The sequence below is a fragment of the Schistocerca gregaria genome, unplaced genomic scaffold (assembly GCF_023897955.1).
Source record: "Schistocerca gregaria isolate iqSchGreg1 unplaced genomic scaffold, iqSchGreg1.2 ptg000077l, whole genome shotgun sequence".
Lineage (NCBI taxonomy): Eukaryota > Metazoa > Arthropoda > Insecta > Orthoptera > Acrididae > Schistocerca > Schistocerca gregaria.
In genome coordinates, this window is record NW_026061710.1 from 19,934,465 (window position 1) to 19,954,393 (window position 19,929).

Here is a 19,929-nt window from a genome sequence, read left to right on the forward strand (position 1 = left end):
ATCAACACTCTGATAGTCCACAGATTACAGAATGCCTACCGATGTGCATCGGAAACTTCTACTGGTCTTCCAGGGAACGATCAAAGCATAGACTGTTTGAGAATTACTCCCTTGGAGGAAAGTGCGCATGGTGAATGTTGTTTTCAATCCCGATGCAATTTCTGTGTTTCATCAACACTCTGATAGTCCACAGATTACAGAATGCCTCCCGATGTGCATCGGAAACTACTACTGGACTTCCAGGGAACGATCAGATCGTAGACCGTTTGGGTCATTACTCCCATGGAGGAAAGTGCGCATGGTGACTGTTGTATTCAATCCCGATGCAATTTCTGTGTTTCTTCAACACTCTGATAGTCCACAGATTACAGAATGCCTACCGATGTGCATCGGAAACTACTACTGGTCTTCCAGGGAACGATGAAAGCATAGACTGTTTGAGATTTACTCCCTTGGAGGAAAGTGCGCATGGTGAATGTTGTTTTCAATCCCGATGCAATTTCTGTGTTTCATCAACACTCTGATAGTCCACAGATTACAGAATGCCTCCAGATGTAAATCGGAAACTACTACTGGTCTTCCAGGGAACGATCAAAGCGTAGACTGTTTGGGACATTACTCCAATGGAGGAAAGTGCGCATGGTGAATGTTGTTTTCAATCCCGATGCAATTTCTGTGTTTCATCAACACTCTGATAGTCCACAGATTACAGAAAGATTCCAGATGTACATCGGAAACTACTACTGGTCTTCCAGGGAACGATCAAAGCGTAGACTGTTTCAGACATCACTCCCATGGAGAAAAGTGCGCATGGTAAATGTTCTATTCAATCCCGATGCAATATCTGTGTTTCATCAACACTCTGATACTCCATAGATAACAGAATGCCTCCAGATGTGCATCGGAAACTACTACTGGTCTTCCAGGGAACGATCAAAGCGTAGACTGTTTGAGACATTACTCAAATGGAGGAAAGTGCGCAAGGTGCCTGTTGTATTCAACCCCGATGCAATTTCTTTGTTTCATCAACACTCTGATAGTCCATAGATTACAGAATGCCACCAGATGTGCATCGGAAACTACTACTGGTCTTCCAGGGAACGATCAAAAAGTCGACTGTTTGAGACATATCTCCCGTGGAGGAAAGTGCGCATGGTGACTGTTGTACTCAATCCCGATGCAATTTCTGTGTTTCATCAACACTCTGATAGTCCACAGATTACAGAAAGCCTCCAGATGTGCATCGGAGACTACTACTTGTCTTCCGGGGAACGATCAAAGCGTAGACTGTTAGAGACATTACTCCCATGGAGGAAAGTGCGCAATGTAACTGTGGTATTCAAACCCCGATGCAATTTCTGTGTTTCATCAACACTCTGATACTCCACAGATTACAGAATGCCTCCAGATGAGCATCGGAAACTACTACTGGTCTTCCAGGGAACGATCAAAGCGTAGACTGTTTGAGACATTACTCCCATGGAGGAAAGTGCGCATGGTGGTTGTTGTATTCAATCCCGATGCAATTTCTATGTTTCATCAACACTCTAATAGTCCACAGATTACAGAATGCCTCCAGATGTGCATCGGAAACTACTACTGGTCTTCCAGGGAACTATCAAAGCGTAGACTGTTTGAGACATTACTTTTATGGAGGAATGTGCTCATGGTGACTGTTGTATTCAATCCCGATGCAATTTCTGTGTTTCATCAACACTCTTATAGTACACAGATTATTCAATGCCTCCAGATGTGCATCGGAAACTACTACTGGTATCCAGGGAATGATCAAAGCGTGGACTCTTTGAAACATTACTCCCATGGAGGAAAGTGCGCATGGTGACTGTTGTATTCAATCCCGATGCAATTTCTGTGTTTCATCAACACTCTGATAGTCCACAGATTACAGAAAGCCTCCAGATTTGCATCGGAAACTACTACTGGTCTTCCAGGGAACGATCAAAGCGTAGACTGTTTCAGACATCACTCCCATGGAGAAAAGTGCGCATGGTAAACGTTCTATTCAATCCCGATGCAATATCTGTGTTTCATCAACACTCTGATACTCCACAGATTACAGAATGCCTCCAGATGTGCATCGGAAACTACTACTGGTCTTCCAGGGAACGATCAAAGCATAGACTGTTTTAGACATTACTCCCATGGAGGAAAGTGCGCATGGTACTGTTGTATTCAACCCCGATGCAATTTCTTTGTTTCATCAACACTCTGATAGTCCATAGATTACAGAATGCCACCAGATGTGCATCGGAAACTACTACTGGTCTTCCAGGGAACGATCAAAACGTCGACTGTTTGAGACATATCTCCCGTGAAGGAAAGTGCGCATGGTGACTGTTGTACTCAATCCCGATGCAATTTCTGTGTTTCATCAACACTCTTATAGTACACAGATTATACAATGCCTCCAGATGTGCATCGGAAACTACTACTGGTCTTCCAGGGAATGATCAAAGCGTGGACTCTTTGAAACATTACTCCCATGGAGGAAAGTGCGCATGGTGACTGTTGTATTCAATCCCGATGCAATTTCTGTGTTTCATCAACACTCTGATAGTCCACAGATTACAGAATGCCTCCAGATGTTAATCGGAATTTACTACTTGTCTTCCAGGGAACGATCAATCGTAGACTGTTTGGGACATTACTCCAATGGAGGAAAGTGCGCATGGTGAATGTTGTTTTCAATCCCGATGCAATTTCTGTGTTTCATCAACACTCTGATAGTCCACAGATTACAGAATGCCTACCGATGTGCATCGGAAACTTCTACTGGTCTTCCAGGGAACGATCAAAGCATAGACTGTTTGAGAATTACTCCCTTGGAGGAAAGTGCGCATGGTGAATGTTGTTTTCAATCCCGATGCAATTTCTGTGTTTCATCAACACTCTGATAGTCCACAGATTACAGAAAGCCTCCTGATGTGCATCGGAAACTACTACTGGCCTTCCAGGGGACGATCAGATCGTAGACTGTTTGGGTCATTACTCCCATTTAGGAAAGTGCGCAAGGTGACTGTTGTATTCAATCCCGATGCAATTTCTGTGTTTCATCAACACTCTGATAGTCCACAGATTACAGAATGCCTACCGATGTGCATCGGAAACTACTACTGGTCTTCCAGGGAACGATCAAAGCATAGACTGTTTGAGAATTACTCCCTTGGAGGAAAGTGCGCATGGTGAATGTTGTTTTCAATCCCGATGCAATTTCTGTGTTTCATCAACACTATGATAGTCCACAGATTACAGAAAGCCTCCAGATGTGCATCGGAAACTACTACTGGCCTTCCAGGGGACGATCAAAGCATAGACTGTTGGAGACATTACTCCCATGGAGGAAAGTGCGCATGGTAAAAGTTGTATTCAATCCCGATGCAGTTTCTGTGTTTCATCAACACTCTGTTAGTCCACAGATTACAGAAAGCCTGCAGATGTGCATCGGAAACTACTACTTGTCTTCTGGGGAACGATCAAAGCGTAGACTGTTAGAGACATTACTCCCATGGAGGAAAGTGCGCATGGTAACTGTGGTATTCAAAACCTGATGCAATTTCTGTGTTTCATCAACACTCTGATACTCCACCGATTACAGAATGCCTCCAGATGAGCATCGGAAACTACTACTGGTCTTCCAGGGAACGATCAAAGCGTAGACTGTTTGAGACATTACTCCCATGGAGGAATGTGCGCATGGTGGTTGTTGTATTCAATCCCGATGCAATTTCTGTGTTTCATCAACACTCTAATAGTCCACAGATTACAAAATGCCTCCAGATGTGCATCGGAAACTCCTACTGGTCTTCCAGGGAACGATCAAAGCGTATACTGATTGAGACATTACATTTATGGAGGACTGTGCTCATGGTGACTGTTGTATTTAATCCCGATGCAATTTCTGTGTTTCATCAACACTCTGATAGTACACAGATTACACAATGCATCCAGATGTGCATCGGAAACTACTACTGGTCTTCCAGGGAACGATCAAAGCGTGGACTCTTTGAAACATTACTCCCATGGAGGAAAGTACGCATGGTGACTGTTGTATTCAATCCCGATGCAATTACTGTATTTCATCAACACTCTGATAGTCCACAGATTACAGAATGCCTACAGATGTAAATCGGAAACTACTACTGGTCTTCCAGGGAACGATCAAAGCGTAGACTGTTTGGGACATTACTCCAATGGAGGAAAGTGCGCATGGTGAATGTTGTTTTCAATCCCGATGCAATTTCTGTGTTTCATCAACACTCTGATAGTCCACAGATTACAGAAAGCCTCCAGATGTGCATCGGAAACTACTACTGGTCTTCCAGGGAACGATCAAAGCGTAGACTGTTTCAGACATCACTCCCATGGAGAAAAGTGCGCATGGTAAATGTTCTATTCAATCCCGATGCAATATCTGTGTTTCATCAACACTCTGATACTCCACAGATTACAGAATGCCTCCAGATGTGCATCGGAAACTACTACTGGTCTTCCAGGGAACGATCAAAGCGTAGACTGTTTGAGACATTACTCAAATGGAGGAAAGTGCGCAAGGTGCCTGTTGTATTCAACCCCGATGCAATTTCTTTGTTTCATCAACACTCTGATAGTCCATAGATTACAGAATGCCACCAGATGTGCATCGGAAACTACTACTGGTCTTCCAGGGAACGATCAAAAAGTCGACTGTTTGAGACATATCTCCCGTGGAAGAAAGTGCGCATGGTGACTGTTGTACTCAATCCCGATGCAATTTCTGTGTTTCATCAACACTCTGATAGTCCACAGATTACAGAAAGCCTCCAGATGTGCATCTGAAACTACTACTTGTCTTCCGGGGAACGATCAAAGCGTAGACTGTTAGAGACATTACTCCCATGGAGGAAAGTGCGCAATGTAACTGTGGAATTCAAAACCCGATGCAATTTCTGTGTTTCATCAACACTCTGATACTCCACAGATTACATAATGCCTCCAGATGAGCATCGGAAACTACTACTGGTCTTCCAGGGAACGATCAAAGCGTAGACTGTTTGAGACATTACTCCCATGGAGGAAAGTGCGCATGGTGGTTGTTGTATTCAATCCCGATGCAATTTTTATGTTTCATCAACACTCTAATAGTCCACAGATTACAGAATGCCTCCAGATGTGCATCGGAAACTACTACTGGTCTTCCAGGGAACGATCAAAGCGTAGACTGTTGAGACATTACTTTTATGGAGGAATGTGCTCATGGTGACTGTTGTATTCAATCCCGATGCAATTTCTGTGTTTCATCAACACTCTTATAGTACACAGATTATTCAATGCCTTCAGATGTGCATCGGAAACTACTACTGGTCTTCCAGGGAACGATCAAAAAGTCGACTGTTTGAGACATATCTCCCGTGGAGGAAAGTGCGCATGGTGACTGTTGTACTCAATCCCGATGCAATTTCTGTGTTTCATCAACACTCTGATAGTCCACAGATTACAGAAAGCCTCCAGATGTGCATCGGAGACTACTACTTGTCTTCCGGGGAACGATCAAAGCGTAGACTGTTAGAGACATTACTCCCATGGAGGAAAGTGCGCAATGTAACTGTGGTATTCAAACCCCGATGCAATTTCTGTGTTTCATCAACACTCTGATACTCCACAGATTACAGAATGCCTCCAGATGAGCATCGGAAACTACTACTGGTCTTCCAGGGAACGATCAAAGCGTAGACTGTTTGAGACATTACTCCCATGGAGGAAAGTGCGCATGGTGGTTGTTGTATTCAATCCCGATGCAATTTCTATGTTTCATCAACACTCTAATAGTCCACAGATTACAGAATGCCTCCAGATGTGCATCGGAAACTACTACTGGTCTTCCAGGGAACTATCAAAGCGTAGACTGTTTGAGACATTACTTTTATGGAGGAATGTGCTCATGGTGACTGTTGTATTCAATCCCGATGCAATTTCTGTGTTTCATCAACACTCTTATAGTACACAGATTATTCAATGCCTCCAGATGTGCATCGGAAACTACTACTGAAATCCAGGGAATGATCAAAGCGTGGACTCTTTGAAACATTACTCCCATGGAGGAAAGTGCGCATGGTGACTGTTGTATTCAATCCCGATGCAATTTCTGTGTTTCATCAACACTCTGATAGTCCACAGATTACAGAAAGCCTCCAGATTTGCATCGGAAACTACTACTGGTCTTCCAGGGAACGATCAAAGCGTAGACTGTTTCAGACATCACTCCCATGGAGAAAAGTGCGCATGGTAAACGTTCTATTCAATCCCGATGCAATATCTGTGTTTCATCAACACTCTGATACTCCACAGATTACAGAATGCCTCCAGATGTGCATCGGAAACTACTACTGGTCTTCCAGGGAACGATCAAAGCGTAGACTGTTTGAGACATTACTCCCATGGAGGAAAGTGCGCATGGTGACTGTTGTATTCAACCCCGATGCAATTTCTTTGTTTCATCAACACTCTGATAGTCCATAGATTACAGAATGCCACCAGATGTGCATCGGAAACTACTACTGGTCTTCCAGGGAACGATCAAAACGTCGACTGTTTGAGACATATCTCCCGTGAAGGAAAGTGCGCATGGTGACTGTTGTACTCAATCCCGATGCAATTTCTGTGTTTCATCAACACTCTTATAGTACACAGATTATACAATGCCTCCAGATGTGCATCGGAAACTACTACTGGTCTTCCAGGGAATGATCAAAGCGTGGACTCTTTGAAACATTACTCCCATGGAGGAAAGTGCGCATGGTGACTGTTGTATTCAATCCCGATGCAATTTCTGTGTTTCATCAACACTCTGATAGTCCACAGATTACAGAATGCCTCCAGATGTTAATCGGAATTTACTACTTGTCTTCCAGGGAACGATCAATCGTAGACTGTTTGGGACATTACTCCAATGGAGGAAAGTGCGCATGGTGAATGTTGTTTTCAATCCCGATGCAATTTCTGTGTTTCATCAACACTCTGATAGTCCACAGATTACAGAAAGCCTCTAGATGTGCATCGGAAACTACTACTGGTCTTCCAGGGAACGATCAAAGCGTAGACTGTTTCAGACATCACTCCCATGGAGAAAGTGCGCATGGTAAATGTTGTATTCAATCCCGATGCAATTTCCGTGATTCATCAACACTCTGATACTCCACAGATTACAGAATGCCTCCAGATGTGCATCGGAAACTACTACTGGTCTTCCAGGGAACGATCAAAGCGTAGACTGTTTGAGACATTACTCCCATGGAGGAAACTGCGCATGGAGACTGTTGTATTGAATCCCGATGCAATTTCTGAGTTTCATCAACACTCTGATAGTCCACAGATTACAGAATGCCTCCAGATGTGCATCGGAAACTACTACTGGTCTTTCAGGGAACGATCAAAGCGTAAACTCTTTGAGACATTACTCCCATGGAGGAAAGTGCGCATGGTAACTGTTGTAATCAATCCCGATGCATTTTCTGTGTTTCATCAACACTCCGATAGTCTACAGATTACAGAATGCCAGAAATGTGCATCGGAAACTACTACTGGTCTTCCCGGGAACGATCAAAGCGTAGACTGTTTCAGACATTACTCCCATTCAGGAAAGTGCGGATGGTGACTGTTGTATTCAATCCCGATGCAATTTCTGTGTTTCATGAACACTCTGATAGTCCACAGATTACAGAATGCCTCCAGATGTTCATCGGAAACTTCTACTGGTCTTCCAGGGAACGATCAAATCGAAGACTGTTTGAGACATTACAGCTGTGGAGGAAAGTGCGCATGGAGACTGTTGTATTCAATCCCGAAGCAATTTCTGTGTTTCATCAACACTCTGATAGTCCACAGATTACAGAATGCCTCCAGATGTTCATCGGAAATTTCTACTGGTCTTCCAGGTAACGATCAAAACGTAGACTGTTTGATACATTACTTTTATGCAGGAATGTGCACTTGGTGACTGTTGTATTCAATCCCGATGCAATATCTGTGTTTCGTCAACACTCTGATAATCCACAGATTACAGAATACCTCCAGATGTGCATCGGAAACTACTACTGGTCTTCCAGGGAACGATCAAAGCGTAGACTGTTGGAGACATACCTACCATGGAGGAAAGTGCGCATGGTGACTGTTGTATTCAATCCCGATGCAATTTCTGTGTTTCATCAACACTCTGATAGTCCACAGATTACAGAATGCCTACCGATGTGCATCGGAAACTTCTACTGGTCTTCCAGGGAACGATCAAAGCATAGACTGTTTGAGAATTACTCCCTTGGAGGAAAGTGCGCATGGTGAATGTTGTTTTCAATCCCGATGCAATTTCTGTGTTTCATCAACACTCTGATAGTCCACAGATTACAGAAAGCCTCCTGATGTGCATCGGAAACTACTACTGGCCTTCCAGGGGACGATCAGATCGTAGACTGTTTGGGTCATTACTCCCATTTAGGAAAGTGCGCAAGGTGACTGTTGTATTCAATCCCGATGCAGTTTCTGTGTTTCATCAACACTCTGATAGTCCACAGATTACAGAATGCCTACCGATGTGCATCGGAAACTACTACTGGTCTTCCAGGGAACGATCAAAGCATAGACTGTTTGAGAATTACTCCCTTGGAGGAAAGTGCGCATGGTGAATGTTGTTTTCAATCCCGATGCAATTTCTGTGTTTCATCAACACTCTGATAGTCCACAGATTACAGAAAGCCTCCAGATGTGCATCGGAAACTACTACTGGCCTTCCAGGGGACGATCAAAGCATAGACTGTTGGAGACATTACTCCCATGGAGGAAAGTGCGCATGGTAAAAGTTGTATTCAATCCCGATGCAATATCTGTGTTTCATCAACACTCTGATAGTCCACAGATTACAGAAAGCCTGCAGATGTGCATCGGAAACTACTACTTGTCTTCTGGGGAACGATCAAAGCGTAGACTGTTAGAGACATTACTCCCATGGAGGAAAGTGCGCATGGTAACTGTGGTATTCAAAACCCCGATGCAATTTCTGTGTTTCATCAACACTCTGATACTCCACCGATTACAGAATGCCTCCAGATGAGCATCGGAAACTACTACTGGTCTTCCAGGGAACGATCAAAGCGTAGACTGTTTGAGACATTACTCCCATGGAGGAATGTGCGCATGGTGGTTGTTGTATTCAATCCCGATGCAATTTCTGTGTTTCATCAACACTCTAATAGTCCACAGATTACAAAATGCCTCCAGATGTGCATCGGAAACTCCTACTGGTCTTCCAGGGAACGATCAAAGCGTATACTGATTGAGACATTACATTTATGGAGGACTGTGCTCATGGTGACTGTTGTATTCAATCCCGATGCAATATCTGTGTTTCATCAACACTCTGATAGTACACAGATTACACAATGCATCCAGATGTGCATCGGAAACTACTACTGGTCTTCCAGGGAACGATCAAAGCGTGGACTCTTTGAAACATTACTCCCATGGAGGAAAGTGCGCATGGTGACTGTTGTATTCAATCCCGATGCAATTACTGTATTTCATCAACACTCTGATAGTCCACAGATTACAGAATGCCTACAGATGTAAATCGGAAACTACTACTGGTCTTCCAGGGAACGATCAAAGCGTAGACTGTTTGGGACATTACTCCAATGGAGGAAAGTGCGCATGGTGAATGTTGTTTTCAATCCCGATGCAATTTCTGTGTTTCATCAACACTCTGATAGTCCACAGATTACAGAAAGCCTCCAGATGTGCATCGGAAACTACTACTGGTCTTCCAGGGAACGATCAAAGCGTAGACTGTTTCAGACATCACTCCCATGGAGAAAAGTGCGCATGGTAAATGTTCTATTCAATCCCGATGCAATATCTGTGTTTCATCAACACTCTGATACTCCACAGATTACAGAATGCCTCCAGATGTGCATCGGAAACTACTACTGGTCTTCCAGGGAACGATCAAAGCGTAGACTGTTTGAGACATTACTCAAATGGAGGAAAGTGCGCAAGGTGCCTGTTGTATTCAACCCCGATGCAATTTCTTTGTTTCATCAACACTCTGATAGTCCATAGATTACAGAATGCCACCAGATGTGCATCGGAAACTACTACTGGTCTTCCAGGGAACGATCAAAAAGTCGACTGTTTGAGACATATCTCCCGTGGAAGAAAGTGCGCATGGTGACTGTTGTACTCAATCCCGATGCAATTTCTGTGTTTCATCAACACTCTGATAGTCCACAGATTACAGAAAGCCTCCAGATGTGCATCGGAAACTACTACTTGTCTTCCGGGGAACGATCAAAGCGTAGACTGTTAGAGACATTACTCCCATGGAGGAAAGTGCGCAATGTAACTGTGGAATTCAAAACCCGATGCAATTTCTGTGTTTCATCAACACTCTGATACTCCACAGATTACATAATGCCTCCAGATGAGCATCGGAAACATCTACTGGTCTTCCAGGGAACGATCAAAGCGTAGACTGTTTGAGACATTACTCCCATGGAGGAAAGTGCGCATGGTGGTTGTTGTATTCAATCCCGATGCAATTTTTATGTTTCATCAACACTCTAATAGTCCACAGATTACAGAATGCCTCCAGATGTGCATCGGAAACTACTACTGGTCTTCCAGGGAACGATCAAAGCGTAGACTGTTGAGACATTACTTTTATGGAGGAATGTGCTCATGGTGACTGTTGTATTCAATCCCGATGCAATTTCTGTGTTTCATCAACACTCTTATAGTACACAGATTATTCAATGCCTTCAGATGTGCATCGGAAACTACTACTGGTCTTCCAGGGAATGATCAAAGCGTGGACTCTTTGAAAGATTACTCCCATGGAGGAAAGTGCGCATGGTGACTGTTGTAGTCAATCCCGATGCAATTTCTGTGTTTCATCAACACTCTGATAGCCCACAGATTACAGAATGCCAGAAATGTGCATCGGAAACTACTACTGGTCTTCCCGGGAACGATCAAAGCGTAGACTGTTTCAGACATTACTCCCATTCAGGAAAGTGCGGATGGTGACTGTTGTATTCAATCCCGATGCAATTTCTGTGTTTCATGAACACTCTGATAGTCCACAGATTACAGAATGCCTCCAGATGTTCATCGGAAACTTCTACTGGTCTTCCAGGGAACGATCAAATCTTAGACTGTTTGAGACATTACAGCTGTGGAGGAAAGTGCGCATGGTGACTGTTGTATTCAATCCCGAAGCAATTTCTGTGTTTCATCAACACTTTGGTAGTCCACAGATTACAGAAAGCCTCTAGATGTGCATCGGAAACTACTACTGGTCTTCCAGGGAACGATCAAATCGTAGACTTTTTCAGACATCACTCCCATGGAGAAAGTGCGCATGGTAAATGTTGTATTCAATCCCGATGCAATTTCTGTGATTCATCAACACTCTGATACTCCACAGATTGCAGAATGCCTCCAGATGTGCATCGGCAACTACTACTGGTCTTCCAGGGAACGATCAAAGCGTAGACTGTTTGAGACATTACTCCCATGGAGGAAACTGCGCATGGAGACTGTTGTACTGAATCCCGATGCAATTTCTGTGTTTCATCAACACTCTGATAGTCCACAGATTACAGAATGCCTCCAGATGTGCATCGGAAACTACTACTGGTCTTTCAGGGAACGATCAAAGCGTAAACTCTTTGAGACATTACTCCAATGGAGGAAAGTGCGCATGGTAACTGTTGTAATCAATCCCGATGCATTCTCTGTGTTTCATCAACACTCCGATAGTCCACAGATTACAGAATGCCAGAAATGTGCATCGGAAACTACTACTGGTCTTCCCGGGAACGATCAAAGCGTAGACTGTTTCAGACATTACTCCCATTCAGGAAAGTGCGGATGGTGACTGTTGTATTCAATCCCGATGCAATTTCTGTGTTTCATGAACACTCTGATAGTCCACAGATTACAGAATGCCTCCAGATGTTCATCGGAAACTTCTACTGGTCTTCCAGGGAACGATCAAATCTTAGACTGTTTGAGACATTACAGCTGTGGAGGAAAGTGCGCATGGTGACTGTTGTATTCAATCCCGAAGCAATTTCTGTGTTTCATCAACACTCTGATAGTCCACAGATTACAGAATGCCTCCAGATGTTCATCGGAAATTTCTACTGGTCGTCCAGGTAACGATCAAAGCGTAGACTGTTTGATACATTACTTTTATGCAGGAATGTGCACTTGGTGACTGTTGTATTCAATCCCGATGCATATTCTGTGTTTCATCAACTCTCTGATAATCCACAGATTACAGAATACCTCCAGATGTGCATCGAAAACTACTACTGGTCTTCCAGGGAACGATCAAAGCGTAGACTGTTGGAGACATACCTCCCATGGAGGAAAGTGCGCATGGTGACTGTTGTATTCAATCCCGATGCAATTTCTGTGTTTCATCAACACTCTGATAGTCCGCAGATTACAGAATGCCTACCGATGTGCATCGGAAACTACTACTGGTCTTCCAGGGAACGATCAAAGCATAGACTGTTTGAGAATTACTCCCTTGGAGGAAAGTGCGCATGGTGAATGTTGTTTTCAATCCCGATGCAATTTCTGTGTTTCATCAACACTCTGATAGTCCACAGATTACAGAAAGTTTCCAGATGTGCATCGGAAACTACTACTGGCCTTCCAGGGGACGATCAGATCGTAGACTGTTTGGGTCATTACTCCCATGGAGGAAAGTGCGCAAGGTGACTGTTGTATTCAATCCCGATGCAATTTCTGTGTTTCATCAACACTCTGACAGTCCACAGATTACAGAATGCCTACCGATGTGCATCGGAAACTACTACTGGTCTTCCAGGGAACGATCAAAGCATAGACTGTTTGAGAATTACTCCCTTGGAGGAAAGTGCGCATGGTGAATGTTGTTTTCAATCCCGATGCAATTTCTGTGTTTCATCAACACTCTGATAGTCCACAGATTACAGAAAGCCTCCAGATGTGCATCGGAAACTACTACTGGCCTTCCAGGGGACGATCAAAGCAAGGACTGTTGGAGACATTACTCCCATGGAGGAAAGTGCACATGGTAAAAGTTGTATTCAATCCCGATGCAATTTCTGTGTTTCATCAACACTCTGATAGTCCACAGATTACAGAAAGCCTGCAGATGTGCATCGGAAACTACTACTTGTCTTCCAGGGAACGAACAAACCGTAGACTGTTTGAGACATTACTCCCATGGAGGAAAGTTCTCATGGTGACTGTTGCATTCAATCCCGATGCAATTTCTGTGTTTCATCAACACTCTGATAGCCCACAGATTACAGAATGCCTCCAGATGTGCATCGGAAACTACTACTGGTCTTACATTGAACGATCAAAGCGTAGACTGTTGAGATATTACTTTTATGGAGGAATAAGAGCATGGTGACTGTTGTATTCAATCCCGATGCAATTTCTGTGTTTCATCAACACTCTGATAGTCCACAGATTACAGAATGCCTCCAGATGTGCATCGGAAACTACTACTGGTCTTTCAGGGAACGATCAAAGCGTAAACTCTTTGAGACATTACTCACATGAAGGAAAGTGCGCATGGTAACTGTTGTATTTAATCCCGTGGCATTTTCTGTGTTTCATCAACACTCTGCTAGTCCACAGATTACAGAATGCCACGAGATGTGCATCAGAAACTACTACTGGAATTCCCGGGAACGATCAAAGCGTAGACTGTTTCAGACATTACTCCCATCCAGGAAAGTGCGCATGGTGACTGTTGTATTCAATCCCGAAGCAATTTATGTGTTTCATCAACCCTCTGATAGTCCACAGATTACAGAATGCCCCCAGATGTGCATCGGAAACTACTACTGGTCTTCCAGGGAACGATCAAAGCGTAGACTGTTTGAGAAGTACTCCCATGAAGGAAAGTGCGCATGGTGACTTTTGTATTCAATCCCGATGCAATTTCTGTGTTTCATCAACACTCTGGTAGTCCACAGATTACAGAAAGCCTCCAGATGTGCATCGGAAACTACTACTGGTCTTCCAGGGAACGATCAAAACGTAGACTGTTTGAGACATTACTCCCATGGAGGAAAGTGCGCATGGTGGCTGTTGTATTCAATCCCGATGAAATATCTGTGTTTCATCAACACTCTAATAGTCCACAGATTACAGAATGCCTCCAGATGTTCATCGGAAACTACTACCGGTCTTCCAGGGAACGATCAAAGCGTAGACCGTTTGAGACATTACTTTTATGGAGGAACGTGCTCATGGTGACTGTTGTATTCAATCCCGATGCAATTTCTGTGTTTCATCAACACTCTGATAGTCCACAGATTACAGAAAGCCTCCAGATGTGCATCGGAAACTACTACTGGTCTTCCAGGGAACGATCAAAGCGTAGACTGTTAGAGACATTACTCCCATGGAGGAAAGTGCGAATGGTAACTGTTGTAATCAATCCGATGCATTGTCTGTGTTTCATCAACACTCTGATAGTCCACAGATTACAGAATGCCACCAGATGTGCATCGGAAACTACTACTGGTCTTCCAGGGAACGATCAAATCGTAGACTGTTTGAGAATTACTCCCATGGAGGAAAGTGCGCATTGTAACTGTTGTATTCAATCCCGATGCAATTTCTGTGTTTCATCAACACTCTGATAGTCCACAGATTACAGAAAGCCTCCAGATGTGCATCGGAAACTACTACTGGTCTTCCAGGGAACGATCAAAGCGTAGACTGTTAGAGACATTACTCCCATGGAGGAAAGTGCGCATGGTAAATGTTGTATTCAATCCCGATGCAATTTCTGTGTTTCATCAAAACTCTGATACTCCACTGATTACAGAATGCCTCCAGATGTGCATCGGAAATTACCACTGGTCTTCCGGGGAACGATCAAAGCGTAGACTGTTTGAGACATTACTCCCATGGAGGAAACTGCGCATGGAGACTGTTGTACTGAATCCCGATGCAATTTCTGTGTTTCATCAACACTCTGATAGTCCACAGATTACAGAATGCCTCCAGATGTGCATCGGAAACTACTACTGGTCTTTCAGGGAACGATCAAAGCGTAAACTCTTTGAGACATTACTCCAATGGAGGAAAGTGCGCATGGTAACTGTTGTAATCAATCCCGATGCATTCTCTGTGTTTCATCAACACTCCGATAGTCCACAGATTACAGAATGCCAGAAATGTGCATCGGAAACTACTACTGGTCTTCCCGGGAACGATCAAAGCGTAGACTGTTTCAGACATTACTCCCATTCAGGAAAGTGCGGATGGTGACTGTTGTATTCAATCCCGATGCAATTTCTGTGTTTCATGAACACTCTGATAGTCCACAGATTACAGAATGCCTCCAGATGTTCATCGGAAACTTCTACTGGTCTTCCAGGGAACGATCAAATCTTAGACTGTTTGAGACATTACAGCTGTGGAGGAAAGTGCGCATGGTGACTGTTGTATTCAATCCCGAAGCAATTTCTGTGTTTCATCAACACTCTGATAGTCCACAGATTACAGAATGCCTCCAGATGTTCATCGGAAATTTCTACTGGTCGTCCAGGTAACGATCAAAGCGTAGACTGTTTGATACATTACTTTTATGCAGGAATGTGCACTTGGTGACTGTTGTATTCAATCCCGATGCATATTCTGTGTTTCATCAACTCTCTGATAATCCACAGATTACAGAATACCTCCAGATGTGCATCGAAAACTACTACTGGTCTTCCAGGGAACGATCAAAGCGTAGACTGTTGGAGACATACCTCCCATGGAGGAAAGTGCGCATGGTGACTGTTGTATTCAATCCCGATGCAATTTCTGTGTTTCATCAACACTCTGATAGTCCGCAGATTACAGAATGCCTACCGATGTGCATCGGAAACTACTACTGGTCTTCCAGGGAACGATCAAAGCATAGACTGTTTGAGAATTACTCCCTTGGAGGAAAGTGCGCATGGTGAATGTTGTTTTCAATCCCGATGCAATTTCTGTGTTTCATCAACACTCTGATAGTCCACAGATTACAGAAAGTTTCCAGATGTGCATCGGAAACTACTACTGGCCTTCCAGGGGACGATCAGATCGTAGACTGTTTGGGTCATTACTCCCATGGAGGAAAGTGCGCAAGGTGACTGTTGTATTCAATCCCGATGCAATTTCTGTGTTTCATCAACACTCTGACAGTCCACAGATTACAGAATGCCTACCGATGTGCATCGGAAACTACTACTGGTCTTCCAGGGAACGATCAAAGCATAGACTGTTTGAGAATTACTCCCTTGGAGGAAAGTGCGCATGGTGAATGTTGTTTTCAATCCCGATGCAATTTCTGTGTTTCATCAACACTCTGATAGTCCACAGATTACAGAAAGCCTCCAGATGTGCATCGGAAACTACTACTGGCCTTCCAGGGGACGATCAAAGCAAGGACTGTTGGAGACATTACTCCCATGGAGGAAAGTGCACATGGTAAAAGTTGTATTCAATCCCGATGCAATTTCTGTGTTTCATCAACACTCTGATAGTCCACAGATTACAGAAAGCCTGCAGATGTGCATCGGAAACTACTACTTGTCTTCCAGGGAACGAACAAACCGTAGACTGTTTGAGACATTACTCCCATGGAGGAAAGTTCTCATGGTGACTGTTGCATTCAATCCCGATGCAATTTCTGTGTTTCATCAACACTCTGATAGCCCACAGATTACAGAATGCCTCCAGATGTGCATCGGAAACTACTACTGGTCTTACATTGAACGATCAAAGCGTAGACTGTTGAGATATTACTTTTATGGAGGAATAAGAGCATGGTGACTGTTGTATTCAATCCCGATGCAATTTCTGTGTTTCATCAACACTCTGATAGTCCACAGATTACAGAATGCCTCCAGATGTGCATCGGAAACTACTACTGGTCTTTCAGGGAACGATCAAAGCGTAAACTCTTTGAGACATTACTCACATGAAGGAAAGTGCGCATGGTAACTGTTGTATTTAATCCCGTGGCATTTTCTGTGTTTCATCAACACTCTGCTAGTCCACAGATTACAGAATGCCACGAGATGTGCATCAGAAACTACTACTGGAATTCCCGGGAACGATCAAAGCGTAGACTGTTTCAGACATTACTCCCATCCAGGAAAGTGCGCATGGTGACTGTTGTATTCAATCCCGAAGCAATTTATGTGTTTCATCAACCCTCTGATAGTCCACAGATTACAGAATGCCCCCAGATGTGCATCGGAAACTACTACTGGTCTTCCAGGGAACGATCAAAGCGTAGACTGTTTGAGAAGTACTCCCATGAAGGAAAGTGCGCATGGTGACTTTTGTATTCAATCCCGATGCAATTTCTGTGTTTCATCAACACTCTGGTAGTCCACAGATTACAGAAAGCCTCCAGATGTGCATCGGAAACTACTACTGGTCTTCCAGGGAACGATCAAAACGTAGACTGTTTGAGACATTACTCCCATGGAGGAAAGTGCGCATGGTGGCTGTTGTATTCAATCCCGATGAAATATCTGTGTTTCATCAACACTCTAATAGTCCACAGATTACAGAATGCCTCCAGATGTTCATCGGAAACTACTACCGGTCTTCCAGGGAACGATCAAAGCGTAGACCGTTTGAGACATTACTTTTATGGAGGAACGTGCTCATGGTGACTGTTGTATTCAATCCCGATGCAATTTCTGTGTTTCATCAACACTCTGATAGTCCACAGATTACAGAAAGCCTCCAGATGTGCATCGGAAACTACTACTGGTCTTCCAGGGAACGATCAAAGCGTAGACTGTTAGAGACATTACTCCCATGGAGGAAAGTGCGAATGGTAACTGTTGTAATCAATCCGATGCATTGTCTGTGTTTCATCAACACTCTGATAGTCCACAGATTACAGAATGCCACCAGATGTGCATCGGAAACTACTACTGGTCTTCCAGGGAACGATCAAATCGTAGACTGTTTGAGAATTACTCCCATGGAGGAAAGTGCGCATTGTAACTGTTGTATTCAATCCCGATGCAATTTCTGTGTTTCATCAACACTCTGATAGTCCACAGATTACAGAAAGCCTCCAGATGTGCATCGGAAACTACTACTGGTCTTCCAGGGAACGATCAAAGCGTAGACTGTTAGAGACATTACTCCCATGGAGGAAAGTGCGCATGGTAAATGTTGTATTCAATCCCGATGCAATTTCTGTGTTTCATCAAAACTCTGATACTCCACTGATTACAGAATGCCTCCAGATGTGCATCGGAAATTACCACTGGTCTTCCGGGGAACGATCAAAGCGTAGACTGTTAGAGACATTACTCCCATGGAGGAAAGTGCGCATGGTAATTGTGGTATTCAAAACACGATGCAATTTCTGTGTTTCATCAACACTCTGATACTCCACAGATTACAGAATGCCAGCAATTGTGCATCGGAAACTACTACTGGTCTTCCAGGGAACGATCAAATAGTAGATTGTTTGAGAATTACTGCCATGGAGGAAAGTGCGCATGGTAACTGTTGTATTTAATCCCGATGCAATTTCTGTGTTTCATCAACACTCTGATAGTCCACAGATTACAGAAAGCCTCCAGATGTGCATCGGAAACTACTACTGGTCTTCCAGTTAACGATCAAAGCGTAGACTGTTTGAGACATTACTCTCTTGGAGGAAAGTGCGCATGATAACTGTGGTATTCAAAACCCGATGCAATTTCTGTGCTTCATCAACACTCTGAAACTCCACAGATTACAGAATGCCTCCAGATGTGCATCGGAAACTACTACTGGTCTTCCAGGGAACGATCAAAGCGTAGACTGTTTGAGACATTACTCCCATGGAGGAAAGTGCGCATGGATATTGTTGTATTCAATCCCGCTGCAATTTCTGTGTTTCATCAACACTCTGAAACCCCACAGATTACAGAATGCCTCCAGATGAGCATCTGAAACTACTACTGGTCTTCCAGGGATCGATCACAGCGTAGACTGTTTGAGACATTACTCCCATGGAGGAAAGTGCGCATGGTGGTTGTTGTATTCAATCCCGATGCAATTTCTGTGTTTCATCAACACTCTGATAGTACACAGATTACAGAATGCCTCCAGATGTGCATCGGAAACTGCTACTGGTCTTCCAGGGAACGATCAAATCGTGAACTCTTTGAAACATTACTCCCATGGAGGAAAGTGCGGATGGTGACTGTTGTATTCACTCCCGATGCAATTTCTGTGTTTCATCGACATTTTGAAGGTCCACAGATTACAGAATGCCTACCGATGTGCATCGGAAACTACTACTTGTCTTCTGGGGAACGATCAAAGCGTAGACTGTTAGAGACATTACTCCCATGGAGGAAAGTGCGCATGGTAACTGTGGTATTCAAAACCTGATGCAATTTCTGTGTTTCATCAACACTCTGATACTCCACCGATTACAGAATGCCTCCAGATGAGCATCGGAAACTACTACTGGTCTTCCAGGGAACGATCAAAGCGTAGACTGTTTGAGACATTACTCCCATGGAGGAATGTGCGCATGGTGGTTGTTGTATTCAATCCCGATGCAATTTCTGTGTTTCATCAACACTCTAATAGTCCACAGATTACAAAATGCCTCCAGATGTGCATCGGAAACTACTACTGGTCTTCCAGGGAACGATCAAAGCGTATACTGATTGAGACATTACTTTTATGGAGGACTGTGCTCATGGTGACTGTTGTATTCAATCCCGATGAAATTTCTGTGTTTCATCAACACTCTGATAGTACACAGATTACACAATGCATCCAGATGTGCATCGGAAACTACTATTGGTCTTCCAGGGAACGATCAAAGCGTGGACTCTTTGAAACATTACTCCCATG